The sequence below is a fragment of the Halichoerus grypus genome, chromosome 6 (genome assembly GCF_964656455.1).
Source record: "Halichoerus grypus chromosome 6, mHalGry1.hap1.1, whole genome shotgun sequence".
Lineage (NCBI taxonomy): Eukaryota > Metazoa > Chordata > Mammalia > Carnivora > Phocidae > Halichoerus > Halichoerus grypus.
The window spans coordinates 29,438,906-29,452,772 of NC_135717.1; the positions used below are offsets into that span (position 1 = coordinate 29,438,906).

A 13,867-nucleotide genomic window follows, 5' to 3' on the forward strand; every position below is an offset into this window, starting at 1 on the left:
CACTGATGTAGCCCCAACCACGAGAGAGGAGGGTGAATGGCTCCAGTTTGGGATGTTTACCAAGTGCTGCCATGTACCTGGCCCTGTGCTAGGTACTGGGGGACAGAGATGAGCACGGCCCAGTCCAGCTCTCCGGGAGCCAGTGTGAGACAAGCGGGGCACAGAGGAGGTCCAAGAGGCAGAAAAAAGGAAACCAGGAAGAGGGAGCTCGGAAAACCATACTGTCACCTAGAATTAAGTCTCCTTAAGCCTTGTGACCCTCACAGCAGTTCTTCTGCCCCAATAATTCCTTTTAAGACATGAATCGGATCATTTCAGTTCCCTGATTAAAAGCCTCCAGTAACTTCCCATCACATGCTGAGTAAGATCCAAAAATCCTGCACGATGATGTAGCTCCTGTCTTCCACTTGGGCTCCCCCTGACCTGCTCCCCATCACTGTCTTCTCTGGCCGCTCTGGCCCCCTCTCTGTCCCAACGTCTCACCATGCTCATTTCTGAATGAGGCTCTTTGCTTTGCTCTGTCTTCTGGGTGGAATGCTGGGTCCCCAGATCTTCGCAGGGTTGACCGCTCATCATCGGCTCTTCACTCAGTTGTCACCTCCCCTCCATGTGCCATACCTGGGAGCCCTCGTTTGACTTCTCCCCCTGCACTTCCTGTGGCAGGCACTGTTGGCCGGCTGACCTGACTTCTGCTATCAGCTTCCTTCTCCTCCATGGCCATCCAGGCAGAGGTGCCCATCAGACCCCCATCTGGCCTACGAGAGACACTAGCACTGCCCCTCTCCATCTTCCACCTGCCCACTGGATCACAGGGCTGATGACGAGCTGTTCAGGCATTCTATGACCAGGAGGGAAAGACCGTGCAAATATCAGATTCCTGCACCATAGAACCAGCACCAGCATCCTATGACCATCTGTTCCATGGAGGAAAATAAAACCCTAGGGTTTACGCCACTGTGATTGGGTTATCCGGCACTTGCGGCCAAAACCACCGTATCTGGCTGAAACAATCTCTGAAATTATCTTGTTAATTTAGGTGTTTGCTTTTTGTCCATATTCTTCCACTAGATTCAAGGTGCTGTGAGATAGGAATTCATGTCTGTCTTATTCACTACTGCATCTTCAGCCCCTGGGCATGGGGCCTGACTCACAATAGAACTCAATCGCTATTCACCTGTCTGTTCCCCAGTTCTCTCCCCTATAAAATAGGGACACTCAAAACACCTTGAAAGATCACAAGGACGAAATGAGTCAATACATGAATAGTGCTTAGAGCAGTGTCTGGCATATAACCATTGCTCAAAGGATTGTTTTATTTGTTGACTTAATGACCTAATTAACGTATGGAAGAAAGGGTTCCTTCTCTGTGTGATTTTGCAGCAGTGTCCTTTGGCTTCCTACATTCGCTTCAAATGAAAGTTGTGTTTACTTGGTGCTGACAAGTCGAGCTATTGATTAAGAAACATGACAATGGCCGTTGGAAGAAATTCACACCATATACAGTGAGCTGCTGGATTAGCACGTTTAGGGAGTGGAGAGGGAGACAGACACCAACACACAAAAGGGTAGAGTGCATAAAGCCTGGTATATTCCAGAGTTCAGGCCAAGAAATGCTGGAAATGAAATCCAATATGATATTGTGCGGTTGTGCCCCGTGGGAAGAACTGAAGTGTGCATTGCATTATAACTCACGCTTGGCTAAAGCCACGCAGAGGTAAATCGGAGGTTATAGGGACAGAGAATCACCATTATGTTGGGGGGGGGGTGGGGCAAGCTATAAATCTGAAATGATTGGGTGATTCCTAGGGATCCCACAACCATTTTCCCCTAAGTGCCTTGCAACCAAGTAGATGCCAGTCCAAATTTCAGATCCCATGGGAGAGTTCATGACTAATACCACTGTTACTAACTAACGTTTTCCAGTATTTACTCTGCACCACTTTACCAACCATGATAGAGACCGTTTGCTAGGTCCCTATTCAGAATTCATTTCCTTTTTCTTTACTAACTCACATTTATGCAGGGTCACACCAAGGAGCACATATCCCCAGATAAAATTGGCGCCAATCTTTATGATTAGCACCCAAATACACATCCTAATGAATACAGGGGCATGATTTCACTTACTTCTCACAAGTCAGCGAGGTAGGGGTTAACATTACCCCCATCTTACAGTGGAGCAAACAGAAGTTCAGAGAGTTTAAATGATTTGCCAAAGGCCATACAGCTTCTAGCTGATGGAGGTAGCATATGTGAACCCAAGCAGCTTGATTCCAGAACCTACACTCTTTCTATTCTTTTGGTCTCTTGCCACGTGTACAGAGAGATAGCACACGTATACCTCTCCTGTTTAACCTTCCCAGGAACCTTGGCAGGGAGTGTGATGGGTAAGATTTTCAAATATCTGCAGACATACATTCCCTAATCAGCCAGCTGGCTTCCTTCCTTGAACCACCTTCCTCCCCACTCCTAAAGCTAATCCCTTCCAGCACAGTGGAGTGAAGAGTGTAGAAGAAGTGGGAGAGAGAGAGGTGGGGAAGCAGTGAGCTGTGTCCGCATGTCCCTCTAGGCAGAACCCCCACAAGAAGATTGTTAGGGTGTGGGGTAAGCCAAAGGCGAGAAGATTTTTGCATCATTTCCCATTCGGGATTCTAGGAGGAGACAACATGAAATAAAATCAGTATATGACATAGTTAGGCGGAGGGAGGGCTTGAACTCTGCATCTAGAAGGTTCCGTGTGCCCTGCGGAGGGAGACACACAAAAAACAGCTGACAGAGCTGGTGGCCCCAGGGTGACCATAGACGACCAGGGACAAAGTGGGCGTGGCAGCCAGACCGCAGGGGGAAAGAGCTGAGGTCGGGCTGGTCAGCTGGGAGGCCCCTTGAGTGGACTGAGCTGACCCCCAGCTGCCTAGGCATCACCCAGCTGGAGACCCAACAACTGCGATCTGCTGAGACGGGGACCAGGGCAACACGATAATAGAGGCCACCTTCCAGGGCTATGAGGGCAAAGCAAGAGCCATGAAGGAGCGTGACAGAGGTCAGGTGATAGACATGGGTGGTCAAACCTCATCTCCCCTTCCATCCTGCTGTCTTGCCATGGACGCTGCCGTCAGCCATGCCCAGAGCTGCCGGGACCTGGACGGTGGCTCAGGGACAGGAAAAGAGACAAACACGCCTCATTTTAAGGCTTGTACAGAATCTGGACCTGATTTTCCAGGGTGAGACTCATTACCAGTTGGTGTTTATTGATAACAAGTAGATTAGGTAAATGAACCAACGAATGAGTGATGAAGGCCTTTCCTAGGGACTGGTGGGAGTCTTGGAAACCTTTAAGGCGATATCCTTTCTGTTAAAGACTGAAGACATTTGCATTAGAGGAGAGAGGGAATAGTTAAGTGGAGATTTCTTTTTTTTTAGCACAGCATTGAGGGGACTCAAGAGAGGAGGACAGTCAGAGCTGGAGCAGATAGGAAAGGCCACCCATTGGAGTCATGGGAGGCTCATGAATGCTTTCGACAGGATCATCTAAAAAGCAGAGGGAGTCACTTTTCAGGCTAAGTTTAGCTGTCACCTCCTCCAGGAAGACTTCCTGGATACCCCCAGCCTGGTTTAGGTGCCTACCCTGTGCTTCTCTCTATCATCACATTACGTACACTAGCCTGTTAATTGTGGTTCTCTCTCCAAGGTGAGCTCTTAGAGACAAGGTTGCATCTCATGTCAGTTTCTTATGTCCCTAGCACAGGTCTGGCCCAAGGTGGGCATTCAGGAAATAAGAGGAACCATTTATCAAGTGCTTCCCAGGTACCTGGCACTGTAGTACACGCTTTAGCTATCAACGTCTTTGACTCCCTCAATAAGCTCGGGAGTCGGGGTGGCCTTATCATGCATCATATAGGTAAGAAAGCTGAGATTGAGCAAAGCTAAGAAGTCTTCTAATTTTTTTTTGTACTTCTGCATCCTTCTCTTCCAGACTGCCTGGCCTAAATTCTTGAGGTTTGAGGACAGTGTGGAAGCTCAGGGTGCTGGGGCTGTCTGCCTGGGTGGTGGCTGGCTGGGTGGGTGGGTAGGAGGCTAGAACAATGAAGAGAGAGCACATGTTACAAATTGGCATCTGTGCGGCATGCAGACACAATGCATTCTCCCAGACCACCCGAGGAGAGAGGCCTCGTGGCCTCCAAGCAAGGGGTGTGAACCACGCGTTCTCCCGGCGCCATCTGCTCGCTGATTTGGAACAAATGGGTGCAAGTGAGTGGTGCTGTTAGGTGCGTGAAGCTTCTGGCAGAAGGAATCGGGAGCAAAAAGCAACAACCTCAAAATTCCAGCCACACATATGGATGTGTGCAGAGGTGAGCTGACATGGGATGTAGACAGTGGACATAAAAATATCAGCCCCAAGAGCCAACAGCGAAGAAAAATCCACCAGCCCGTCTCACATCCAATTTTAGAAGTAAGATAAAATAAAATAGGGCTGCGATTTTGCTTTTCGAGGGAGTCCTAGACAGACTTTTGAAGTCCCCAAGGGAACCTCTCCTTTGTGGCCTTTCCTGACCACGCTCCAGGCTACCCGTAAATCTGACCCTATCCGCGGCCAGCAGGCCTCAAGAGCTTGGAGACTCACCGGAGCAAACAACTTCACAAAAACAATCTGTCCCATAAACAAAGTCGGTGGAAATCGTCCAGCCCCACACAATGGAGCTAATCTTCTGGGCACACATTTCCCGTCCAGCGTATTAGCTTAGACATCGCTTCCTCCTAGGTGGAGGTAACACCACTCAGCTTGCGGATCCAAGAACAATAATGCTCTGTAGATTCCCCACTTGTCAGAAGCATAACAGGCAGGAATTCAGAAGCAGGGAGCTGCTCCTTACCCCTCCTTTCTTTTCTTAAAGAAGCCCTGCAGGTTTGAAGGCAGGGTCACATCTGGAAAGAACAGGGCTATCAGGAGCCTACAACCCTGGGTTCCAACTCAGCTCTACCACTGACCAACCCTGAGTTTTGGGGCAAGTGACGGAATCTCAGAACCGTAATGTCCCCGTTGTTGAAGCGGGATCAGTATAAAGATGCCCAAACTCACTCGTACTCAGGGAGATGTAAAATTAAAATGTTGAATGGCCACTATCAAGAAACACAGAAAATAACCCATGTTGGCAAGGATGTGGAGAGATTGGAACCCTCGTGCCCCCTTGGAGGGGATGTAAAATGGCACTGCTGCTCTAGAAAACAGGATGGAGACACCTCGAAAATCAAAATTAAAATTACCCTGTGACCTGGCAATCCCCCTTCTAGGTCTATACCCAAAAGGATGAAAAGAAGAGATATTTGTACACCCATGCTCACAGCAGCATTGTTCACAATAGCCAAGAGGTGGAAGCAACCCAAATATCCATCTATGGACAAATTGATAAGGAGAACGTGGTCTATCCATCCAGACAATGGACTATTATTCAGCCTCAAAAAGGAAGGAAAGCATGTCACGTGCTACAACATGGACGACCCTTGAGGACATTACACTAAGTGAAATAAGCCAGTCATCAAAAGACAAAACGTTTGTTTCCACTCATACGTTTTATCCAAAATAGTCAAACTCATAGGAATATGAAGTAGAGGGGTGGTCGTCCCCGGGGAAGGGAGAAGTGGGGAGTTATTGTTCAATGGATATAGAGCTTCGGTTTCACAAGATGGAAAAGTTCTGGAGAGCTGCAACAATGTGTACAGACTGAACACTACTGAATTGTACACTTAAAAATGGTCAGGATGGTGAATTTTATGTTATCTGTTTTTTTTACCATGATTTTTAAAAATCAAAATATTGAGATACCATTTCTCCACCCATGAGACTGGCAACAATCGAAAAGTTTTGGGCGACATCAAGAGTTAGTAATATTGTGAAGAAACGGAAACCTTTGTAAGATGTTGCATTGGGGGAGTGAAAATTAGGATAACTATTGTAAAGGACAGTTGGTTCCATCTGGTAAAATACAAAATACACATATTCTATAACCCATCAATTTCCCTTCTCATCACCTATCCTAAGACATGTACAAGGATGTTTCAGTCATCAATGCTGTAAATGCAAAAAAATTGGGAACAATCTAAAGATTTTATTTATTTATTTATTTTAGAGAGTGAGAGAGCTCAAGTGTGGGGGTGGGGGGGAGGAACAGAGTGGGAGGGAGACGGAGGAGAGGGAGGAGGAAAGAATCTCAAGCAGAATCCGAGCTGAACGTGGAGCCCGGCACCAGGCTCGATCTCATGACCCTGAGGTCACAACCTCAGCCGAAACCAAGAGTCGGATGCTTAACCAACTGAGCCACCCAGGCCCCAAATTGGAAACAATCTAAATGGCCATTAATAGGAGAATGGACAAATAAAAATGGCACATACTTATAATGTAAGGGAAAGAACCAGATCTGTGTGTATTAACACAGATTGATCTAAAAAATGTACTTTTGAGTGGGGAAAAAAGCATATTAGATATTTATACATAGCATATCACTTGTATATATGTGTATTTGTAAATAAAAGAACACAAAATACTAATATATATTTTCTGTGTATGCAAATATAAATGAAGTAACCAAAAAATAATCAGTAAATAAAACTCATATTACTTTCTACCGCGTCGGTCTCTGAACTAGCCCCCAGTGATCCTTGCCTATTGATCTTCATGCCCTTGTGTGTTTCTCTCCCATAGTAAATAGGAATGACCTGTGCCCTATTCATTCCAGTCTCCCAATAGGACAGTATGGAAATGACGGTAGATGACTTCTAAGTCTGGGACATGAAAGACATTGTGGTTTCCTCCTTGCCCTCTTGTTTTCTCCAACTGCTCATTCTGGAAGAAGCTGGCTGCCATGTTGTGAGGACACTCAAACCACGGGACAAGGAACGGAGGGCTTCCTCTCACAGCCAGCACCAACTTGATCCACCCCTGGGGTATACCCACCTGTCCCAGTCAAGGCTTTAGGCTTCCGCACCTCATCGGAAACCTTGAACCAGAACCACCCAACTAAGCTGCTTCTGAATTCCTGACCCATGGAAACTGTGATATAATAAACGTGAGTTGTATTAGGCCGCTAAGTTTGAGGGTAATTTGTCATGCATCAATAGGTAACTAATACAGATATAATTGCCTGCTGAAGGCTCTGAGCCTGAGACCTGCTCGCCATCTGTGCTGGCAAGTGTCACAAGGGTATGAAAGTCACATTGGTACTAAATCGACCCTTTTCTTCTTCAAGTAATCAGAAGGATTGATTGTTTTTCGAGGCTTATTTCTGCACTTGATGTAAAGTCAGTTCCACTAGCAGCAGGAACCCAGACTGTAAGAAACACTGCACTGGTCTGTTGTGGGCTGAATTGTGTCCCCTACACTTCCCCCCCCCCAATTCACATGTTGAAGTCCTAATCCTCAGTACCTCAGGATGTGACTGTACTTGGAGACACAGCCTTTAAAGCGGTAAGTTGAAATGAGGTCATTAGGGTGAACCCTAATCCATTCTGACTGATGTCCTTATAAGAAGGTGAGGTCACAGACACACACACAGAGATAACCACGTGAAGACACAAGAAGATGGCCATCTACAAGCCAAGGAGAGAGCTCTCCCCAGAATCCGAACATGCCGGCACCTTGATCTTGGATTCTGAGCCTCCACAGTTGTGAGAAAACACATTTATGTTGTTTAAATGACCCATCTGTGGTATTTTGTTTTGGTTCCTCCAGCAAACTGACACATAGTCGAACACACTTACTTGCTTTACAAATAATGACCCTAGGTCCAAAGGGCAGAAGTGTCTTGGCCAAGGTCACCGAGAGAATACAGAGCAGAAGAACAATGAGAGCCCTTATCTCCTCAGTAAAGCCCAGACGGTTCTTCCAATAAGGGAGACCAAGGCCCCACAGTGGAGAAGAATTCTCAGAAAAAGCTTGTTGACATCATTTGGGTTCCTTGTTCTTTGTTCAAGATGGCGAGTGAGTGGCCTCTGCCCTCAGCCTCCATCACCTTCTCGGCCTCACATGCTGCCATTTTTAAGAACCAGACCCAGTTTGATTTCCTCTTTCTAGGTTCACCTCCCATTAGAAGAGCAGCCATTCAGGGGATTATGCTACTTTCCAGGAACCAGTGAAAGCAAGACTTCAGAGCATCCAACACAGTGGTGGCGGCCAGAAGCCCGTGAACTTCCCAAAATCACATAAAGAGTAAACAAACAAACAAACAAAAGTCTTACCTCTATGTAAAGAGAAACTCTTGGTGGAAGACAACCCCTCCTTCAGAAGAAAATCTCCTGCCTCCACACACATTTCCAACTGCCTCTGGACAACTCCATCTGGGTATCTCCTTAACCAAATCTTGACAAGCCCCACATGGAATCAGCTTCCCTCAAACAACTCTGCCTACCATCGTCTTGACTTCATTTAATACCACTGCCATAGCAGTAACAGTGATCTACCACCTACTGTGCGCCAGCAAGATGCCAGGTAATTTAGACAAATTGTCAATCACTCAAACTCAATCACGCAAAGTGGGGATTATCATTGTCCTTCTCCAGATGAGGATGCCTAGGCTTTCAAAGCTGATGACGTGGTCCCATGTCTTGTAAGTGGCAGAGCTGGGACACAAACCCCTGTCTGCCTGACTTCCAGGAGGACTGGCGGCCCACATCTGGTCTGCAGATGGGGTTTGTTTGACGGCAAGAGTGGGTTTTTGTTGCTTTTTGTTTTTAATCCTAATTAGTTGCTAACATTAAAAAGGACGTTTCACATAAAAAGCCAGATTTCTGGAGTCTCCGGAGGGGGAAAAAAGGAGAGAAAGAGAGAGATAATCTGGCATAACCTTGATAGGACCGTTAACTTCTCTGGACTCAGGAGGATCATAAAAAGGGTGCAGGTGCTCAGTTCTAGAGAGTGTTTGGAGAGAGGGGGCTGGCCCAAAGGGTCGTGATGGTGGCAATGGCTAAGGTTTACTGCACACTTATCATGGGCCAGGCGAGTTTTCTAAGGCCAGACTCCAAAACACGAGGCCTGTGAAAACCGGGATGATGAAACCTGGATGATGACAGATTCAGGGAGTCCAGGTCCTGGCTACCCAGGGATCCGTCTGTGTCCCCTGCAAGATTGTGAGGATAGCCTCCAAGACTCACTCCTTTCTCAGTTTCCCCAGAAGCTGTCCAATACACGTTTGCTAGATGACACTGTATAAAAATTGGTGATCAAGGCAAGGTTCGAGCCTGGTTGCTTCTCCTCTCCCTGATAGGAGAAGCAAAGAATCAAGGCAAAAATAACCTGACACATACACACACACACCCTTTGAGCCTGCAATTCCAATCAGAGGCATTTATCCAAAAGGTATATTCACATGCAGGCAGGAATCACACATGTACGAGGAAATTCATAGCAGTGTAATAATTGCCTAAAATTGGATACTGATTAAATACAGTGAGGTCGGTGAGTCAAACAGACAACGTATGTGGGAGACTGTGTCCCAGTGTGGAAGGGTAGTACCCACACCATTGAGTGCTTGAGCATTACTACATGATAAACATTTTGCAAAGTGTCCAGCACCCATTTTTGGAAGCACAATCGAAGTGTGTTAGTAATAGTAGTAGCAATAATAACGGCAGAATTGCATGAACTTTTCAAAAGAGAAAGGGAGGAAGGCAGCTGAGGAGCAAATCAGTTGGCATAAAAGCAGATCTGCGGTCAGAAGATTCATGCTTGGGGATCTGCCACCTGTGGGCTGTGTCCCCCTGCAGTCACACAACTCTTCTGACCCCCAGTCTCCTGGTTTATGGGAAGAGGATTATCACACAGGCTCAGGGAGGAGCACATTCTAATTGCACTCTCCCCAAGGTCAAGTTCAGTGCAGGGTACAGTAGTTTAGGGTATAACTGAGCATCGCTTGGTGGTTTTGACTACTCTTGGGCTTGGGGGAACACATCTGGAGTCCAGCCACCCCAGAAGTGAAATCTCCAAAGAGCCAAGGCAAGAGGGAAAGCTGACTGCATTTCTGTCTCTACACGGTGGAGAAAAACAGACCCTTCTTGGACCCCAAGGACCCCAACAGCAGAGAAACTCTTGTGTTTTGACATTCAGGCCTTGTATTTCCTGTTGTGACAAAGTACCCCCAGCTGGGGTGACTTAAACAACAGAAATTTATTCTCTCTTCATTCTCGAGGCTTCAAGTCCAAGATCAAGGTGTCAGTCTGTTCCTTGTGAGGCTGGGAGCAAGAATCTATTCCATGCCCCTCTCCTAGCTTCTGGTAGCCTCAGGCATCCCTTGGCTTGTAGATGGTATTCTCCTTGTGTCTTCACACTGTCTTCCCTCTGTACATGTGTCTGTCTCTGGACCCAGGACCTGAGGATCATGACCTGAGCTGAAGGCACTTAACCCACTGAGCCACCCAGGCACCCCTGCTTCTAAGGACGTTTTAAAATCATGTGACTTTAGTGGGCCCACCAGGAAATTCCAAGGCAATCTCCCTAATTTAAGGTCTCTAACCTTAATCACATCTGCAAAGCCCCCTTTGTCCTGTAACATAACATCTTAACAGGTTCTGGGGATTGTGGTGTAGGCATCTTTGGTGTGGGAGGGCTGTTCTGCCCACCACACTGAGTGAGGAGGTGGAGTAACGGGATTTACATCCTCACTCTCACACTTACTGTAACTCTGGGCAAACCTGGTAATGCCTGAGTTCCATTTTTTTTTTTTTTTTAAGAATTAGTTATTTATTTTAGGAGGGGGGAGGGGCAGAGAAACCAGACTCCGCACTCAGCACGGAGCCCTATGCCGGGCTCGATCTCATGACCCTGAGATCATGACCTGAGCCGAAACCAAGAGTGGACACTTAACAGACTGCCCCCGCCAGGCACCCTGAGTTCTAATTTCTACTTCTATTGGGCAGGGATGGGAGCCAGAGCTTCACAGCCCTATCATTGTCTCGTTGTACAATTTCAGCTTCAATAAAATTACATGCACAAAGGTACTTGGTGAATTCCCCATGAACATATAAGTCACTGTTATTATTGTTCTTGTATCACACGGTACTATGCTTGCTGTTATGGTATACGGTGCCCCTTGTGCTGCCCATGGGAATTCTCCAGCAGGAAGGAGTACCTGTAGCAGAGGTGGTTAAGAACCCGGGCTCTGGAGACAGATCGCTTGTGCTTAAATCCTGGTCCCTCTGCTTCCTGTGTGACCCTGGACAAGTTTTTAAGTTCTGGGCTTATTTCATCATCTGGGAAACGGAGACAGTGACATCTGCCCCAGAGGGTAGTTACGAGGAATAAATGAGCTGACGTACACAAGGGGCTTAGAACTGTGCCTGGCACCTGCCGGCAACAGCTGTCACCACCGTCATCCACCTTATCATCAGCAACCACACCGCCACGTCCTGTCAGTGTCCTTCGCAGCCCTTTTCCCCATCCACAAGCGCAATTTTTGTCTGTGTGATTGCTCAGTCTATATTACTCCCACTAGATTTAAGTTCTGTAAGGAGTATTATGTGGAGGGGAGTTGCTGAGGATTCACGTTTAATTACGTAAGTCATCAAGAATACATTTTGTAGGGGCGACTGCATGGTGCAGTTGGTTAAGTGACTGAGTCTTGGTTTCGGCTCAGGTTGTGATCGAGCCCCACATCATGCTCCATGCTGGGCAGGAAGCCTGCTTGAGATCCTCTCTCTCCCTCCTCCCTGATCTCTGTCTCTCTCTCTAAAATAAATCTTTAAAAAAAGAAAAAAAGAATACATTTTTGTAAACAGATTGAAACGCCCAGAACAAAGCTAATGTCTCCTTTGGACACCATGTTTCCTCCTGGTCCCTTCTCTCCCCAGAAGGAGGTAGCCTGAAGTCTGACAATATCAAGTGTTGCTATGGGTGTGGAGAAATGGAAATGCCCAGGCGATGTAAATTGATATGGTCTCTGCGGAGGGCAGCCTGGCAGGAGCTATTAAAAAAAAAAAAAAAAAAAAAAAAAAAAATTGTCATTTTTCATGACTCAGCAGTTTCACTTCTCAGAAGATACCTTACAGCCACTTTGGTACATATGCCAAAGAAGCCATAGAGAGGGATGCCCATTGCTGCGGTCTTCATAACAGCAAAAATGGGACAACGTAAACCTTCATCCAGAAAGGAATGGTTCAATACAACACGGCTTCTCCCGAGAGGTGGTGCAAGAAGTAAATGTAGATCCTCTATCTGTGTTAACATCTCATATTTTTACTTGTACTTTACATGTTTGAATAAGAACAGTAAAGTCACTGTGAACCAGACACTGTTTACTCATTTAAATTTCCCAGCAACTGTATGAGGTGTAATTATCCCTAATTTAGAGAAGGGAAAGGTGAGCCGCTGAAGTTAAGTAACGTCCCCAAGATTATCGCACAGACCTGGAATTAACCCATGCAGTCTGACTCCCAAGAAAGTGTGGTTAATCATGATGCTAAACAGCTTTTTCTTGTTTGTAATGCACATAATATAATTAATATAAGAGTTCAAGTTCAAGTCTTAATGTGTATGAAAGCAATAAGCCACAAGTGAGAGTCATTGAAAGTTCAAAATATTAAGGGTGCCTGATCACAAAAGTTTCGAGATAGCTATAGAACAGTGGACAGCCACAGAAAGAACGGAGTGGGTCTTTATGGCCAGTTTTGTCCTGTTTACTTATGTTTTTCCAGTGCTTATCAAGGTATCTTGCACGTAGTAAGAACTTGTCAAGTACTGGGGAATGAATAAATAACCTTCCTGCAAGGCCTGCCCGAGCCTGACTGAGGGCAGGAAAAAGGAGCGGGGACTTAGGTCTTCAAGCTCCTGGCTGCCCCTCCCCCAAGGCCCTGTGTCCCTAGGATCCTGGCTGGGCAGGTGCAGGGAGGCTCAGGTTTCCTGGAGCATAGAGATGAAGGTCTTTGAGGCTAAGTGACAGAGTTGGAGATTCCTGGAAGAGCAATAGGAATCTAAAAAAAACCAAAACCAAAACCAGAAACAACTCCTAGAACTACTGAGGATAGCAAGGTTGCAGGATACAAGGTCAACACCAAAAAAATGGATTTACCTTTTCTATATACTAGTGATGAACCATTGGATCCAAAAAAAAATTTTTTTTAAAGATTTTATTTGAGAGAGAGAGAGAGAGAGAGAGAGCATGAGCAGGGGGAGGGGCAGAGGGAGAGGAAAAAGCAGACTCCCCGCTGAGTGGGGGCGGGGAGGGGGGAGGCAGGGCTCAATCCAAGGACCCTGAGATCATGACCTGAGCCTAAATCAAGAGTTGGATGTTTGGGGCGCCTGGGTGGCTCAGTCGTTAAGCGTCTGCCTTCGGCTCAGGTCACGGCCCCAGGGTCCTGGGATCAAGCCCCACACTGGCCTCCCTGCTGGGCAGGAAGCCTACTTCTCCCTCTCCCACTCCCCCTGCTTGTGTTCCTGCTTTTGCTATCTCTCTCTGTCAAATAAATAAATAAAATCTTAAACAAAAAAAAAAGTTGGATGTTTAAGTGACTGAGCCACCCAGGTGCCCCTGGATCCAAAATTTAAAACGCAATACCAAAAAATAAAATAAAATAAAAAATAAAACGCAATACGATTTATAATTGCTCCCCTCAAAATAGAATACTTCTGCATAAATCCAACAAATCATTGACAGAAACTATATGCTTAAAGTTTAATAATATTGAAGAAAAAAATGTTTTAAAAGACCTAAGAAATAGAGAGATATACTCTGTTCATGAGTCGGAAGATCCAACCTAGTGTAGATGCCAGTTCTCCCCAAATTGATTTGTAGGTTTAACACATTGCCTAACAGAATCCCAGCAGTGTTTTTTGTAGATATAGACAATATGATTCTAAAATTTACATGAAAAGCCTAAGGAACTAGAA

At 46.2% G+C, this 13,867-nt stretch overlaps 1 long non-coding RNA gene across 1 annotated transcript in view; it reads left to right on the top strand.

Annotated features, from left to right (window-relative positions):
* Nucleotides 1-13,867, top strand: part of LOC118555678 (uncharacterized) — a 38,246-nt gene that overhangs the window by 9,552 nt on the left and 14,827 nt on the right. The window contains exon 2 of the long non-coding RNA XR_004927110.2: nucleotides 6,732-7,061. This is a non-coding gene — a long non-coding RNA (uncharacterized LOC118555678). The remainder of the gene's footprint in view (nucleotides 1-6,731; nucleotides 7,062-13,867) is intronic.